Here is a 4417-nt window from a genome sequence, read left to right as displayed (position 1 = left end):
CTTAACTAGGGTTTATAGCAGGTTGAACGGGTTCCACATTAATCAGGAATCGCTCACAAGGTACCCTGACATGAGAGCACATTTCTGCCCAGAAGGGTTGTTTGATCACTATCCTTGTACTGTGAGTAATATTCTTATTGGTGACAAGAAAAGAGCTAGCTTTAAATACTTCAATATGTGGAGCAAATCCCCTTCCTTTCTGATTAGGGTTCAAGAGGAATGGCAGAAGCATTATGAGGAGCATAAGATGTTTTCTGTGGTTAAAAGATTGAAAGCCTTAAAACTATCTTTGAAGAGCCTTAATAGAGTGTTTTGCAGATATTGAAACTACTGCCAGTATTGCTGAGACTGAACTGCTGACCATTCAAAACCAGCTGGTGCAGGACCCTCAGAATGCTCTGCTCATTAATAAGGAGATGGAAACTGCTGCCAGGGTGAAGGAGCTGATAGAGGCCAGAAACAGCTACTTGAGTCAAAAATCTAAGATGCAATGGTTAGAAGCAGGTGATAGTAACACAACTTATTTTCATGGTACTATTAAGAAGAGAAATAACTTGAACAAGGTTATTCAAATTGATGATCAATTTGGCAAGACTTGCACAGATAGCCAGAGTATTCAAAATGCATTTTTGGATTATTATCAGACTTTATTGGGTGATAATAAGCCAAGTGAAAAGGTGAGAAGGCAAGTCTTGAGTGAGGGGCAATGCTGTACCCAGTATCATGTTGAGATTTTGAACAAAGCTGTGACAGATGATGAGATTAAATATATTTTTTTCTCTATACCTATTGACAAGTCTCCAGGGCCAGATGGGTACACTAGTGCTTTCTTTAATGATAGCTGGGACATTATAGGGGCTGCTATTTGTGCTGCTATTAAAGATTTTTTTGTAAAACTTCAGCTGTTGACTTAGATCAATGCTACAAACATAACTCTTATTCCTAAATGTGACAGGCCAACTTCAGTCAAATAGTTTAGGCCTATTGCTTGCTGCAACATGGTATATAAGGTGATTTCTAAACTGTTATGCAATAGATTAGCCCAGGTGTTGCCTGACATCATTAGTGAGAACCAGGGTGCTTTCATAAAGGGTAGATCAATAATTGAAAATGTCCTCATTTGTCAATATCTTGTCAAAATGTATAATAGGAAAGCTGTGTCTCAAAGATGTTTATTGAATATTGATTTACAAAAGGCCTATGACATTGTAGAATGGGATTTTGTTGAACAATTATTCAAGGGTCTCCAGTTTCCTGATGCCTTCACCCAGAGAGTCATGGTCTGAGTAAAAACTACCTCTTTTTCTCTTTGTCTTAATGGGAGCCAATTTGGATATTTCAAAGGAAAAATGGGGATTAGGCAAGGTGATCCTATTTACCCTCTCATATTCACTATGTGCATGGAGTATCTAATAAGAATGATCAATTATGCCACAGCCAGATGGCCTTTCCAGTACCATCCTTTATGTAAGGCCACTAAATTGAACCATCTGATGTTTGGTGATGACCTCCTTATTGAAAGATCATAGATCCATATTAGACTCTCTAATAAAAATTTAAATTATCTCATAATTTATCATTTAGGTGATCTATGTAACATGCATGGTAATATGAAAGCATAAAAATGAAAGTTTAAGGAAAAACAATTTCCTTACATTGATTTTATGGTAAAATGGGCACAAACTAGTTCACCTTACTAGCTTGTTCTTGAGCTTATACCAAATGGATGATCTTCAAAGAGAAGATCTCCTTCAAGATGCACCCAAGAACTTAACCCAAAAATAATAACAAGTAATTAACTAGAAACTTATTATTATTATACCCTTGATATTATTTGTACTATTACTAACAAGTCTTAGTAATAAAATTTGTTTACTAACAATCTTAGTAAAGATCAATAATTATTTTAGAGAGAAGATTGATTTTTGTTCACATGCAAAAACATACAAAATGATGTAGTGTAGAAATGAACAAAGGAATGAGTATAAAGGAAGGTGATCGGTCCGTTTCGTGTTCACAATTAAAGGTGTGGTCATTGGGTCACGCCCGAATCAAAACACAATTTATAACTTCACAAACAACTCTACAATTAGTAAAGAGGCAAGTAAAGGTCGGATCCCAAGGGACGGGTATTGAAATGAGATTTCTATTGAAACTAGTGGTGTCTTAGGGGTGTCACAAATTGGGTTGATGTAGAAGGTCACTAACTAAAATAGCAATGAAAATAAACTAGCAAGATGAATTAAAAGGGGTGTAAACAATTGATTAAAAAGCACTAGGGTGTCATGGGATCATAGGGAAATCATGGGAATTGATCATACAAACATGTTCTCAAATTATAAGCAAGCAATTATTGTTGTGATGGATTGAGTTGGGTTATATCTTACAATTCTAGGAAAGTTTGGGTCCGGAGCAATCGATTAGATTGTACAACACCTACAAGTCGACTTAATCTTCCCTACTCAACAACATGCATGGTCTAATGAGACTCGAGTTGGGTTATGTCTTACAAGTCTCATTGAAAAGATAGTAAATGCAAGGATTCATAGGCTTAGCATTTCATCAAATATAACATGTGCATGAGTTGAGATCAAAACAAGCAAGCAAATAAAACATGAAACCATATTAATTTAAGCATGAATCATTCCCCATGTTGGTTTCCCCTAATCACCCATTAACCCTAGCTAAGAGACTACTCACTCATTATCATGTTGATCATGCTAGCAAGGTTGTCAATCATACCAACAATATGAAACATGATGAATAAATGAAAGTAATTAACAATAATTAAAAAGGGATTAAGAGAATAATACCTACTAATGATTCCAATAATAAAGCAAAGATAAAAGAAGTACTTGATGCTTGATTGAGAGGTTGTCAATCTCCCAACAATAACCCAAATAATCTTCAATTACCCAAAATAAAGGATGAACAAAAGAGAGATTAAGGAAATAAAACTTGTATTAGAACTTGATTAATTATTGATTACAAAACTAAAGAGAGATTTTATTGATATTAACTACTCTAATTATTGATAAGAAGAACATGCCCCTCTAATTAGACTAATGGGGTATTTATAGTGGAAATTAGGGAGGATGCATTAGGGTTAACTAAGGGCTAAACTAGTAATTACACTTTTTAGATTGAGCAGGGAGGAGCCGGTATTTTCCGAAGGAAGGGCTTCTTTCTTTTTAACTTGGAGAAGAGGAAATCGTGCTGTAGAGGAATCCGGGCGTATTGGGGTCGGGACGGACGGATTCTGGTGGTGGAAGACGAGCGGATTCGAGGGAATCCGGGCGGATTCTGGCGGTGCAATCCGAGCGTCTTTGGAGGAAACCGCTCGGATTGTGCTGTGAGGAGACGGGCGGATTGGAGACAATCCGCTCGGATTGTAGCTCACCACAAATTCTTCTTCTTTTCTTCCCTTTTCTTCATGAAATTCCTTGGGGATTTCCTTGGGGACTCAAGGATCCTTTCTCAACATTGCTCATCTACTATCATATGTACAAAGGCCTTCTAATCTTGTCTCTCCTTGATGCTTGGTCATTGAATTCGATCAATTTAGTCTTGTTTTGCCATGAAAATGCAAGATTCTTACTCCTTTCCTACCAAGGGATCAAAATCTCAAAGAATATGCAAAACAAAGAACTAAAGATAATAAATGACCCAAATATGCACTAAAAAGCATGGGAACAAGGCTAATTCGGGGGCTAAAAATGCGCTTATTATGGTCACATCAAATATCCCCAAACCGAACCTTTGCTCGTCCCGAGTAAAGAGGTGACAAAGACTAGGACCAATACTAACCTATCCTAATAATATAGCCGATATGAGACAATTAGCGGGTCTCACTCCGCCCCTTCAACTCACAACAAGACAACCATGAGGTAGGATGCCTTCTTGCAAGGCAAGGTGGGTCTTGCCAAAATGGCGACACATCCAAACATTAAGCACACAAAATCACATAATGGATGCATCTACAAAAGGAATAGCCACTTCCTCATCAAGTGGCGGAGGCACTAAAGAGGAACAAATTTAAGAGCATGTAATCCTTCACAAATACTAGTTCAACAAATTACTAAGGCTAAGAGGATGGCACTAAATCACCTCCAAATGGTGTTAAAATAAACTACTTTCGTCCTCAATTTCCAAATGCTTTCGTCAAGAGCGATCGGATGGTGGTGGAATGATGATCCCTATGATGCTAGTAGCGTATGACATGACAAGTCTCGAATTCTCTACAAAAGTAAAGGTCATGGATCGTCCCAAGCTCGACCAAGTGGCTTGACAAAAGGCTTTTTGGGAATGAAATGCTCAAATCTTTATTCACAACGGGTGGATATGACTAGCATTCAAAATTGTCCTCATTTCACTTTCACATTTCAAAAATTTAAGATGGGGTTTGTCCCTTCCGGGC

The sequence above is a fragment of the Silene latifolia genome, unplaced genomic scaffold (assembly GCF_048544455.1).
Source record: "Silene latifolia isolate original U9 population unplaced genomic scaffold, ASM4854445v1 scaffold_112, whole genome shotgun sequence".
NCBI lineage: Eukaryota > Viridiplantae > Streptophyta > Magnoliopsida > Caryophyllales > Caryophyllaceae > Silene > Silene latifolia.
This window is presented reverse-complemented; position numbering follows the sequence as displayed.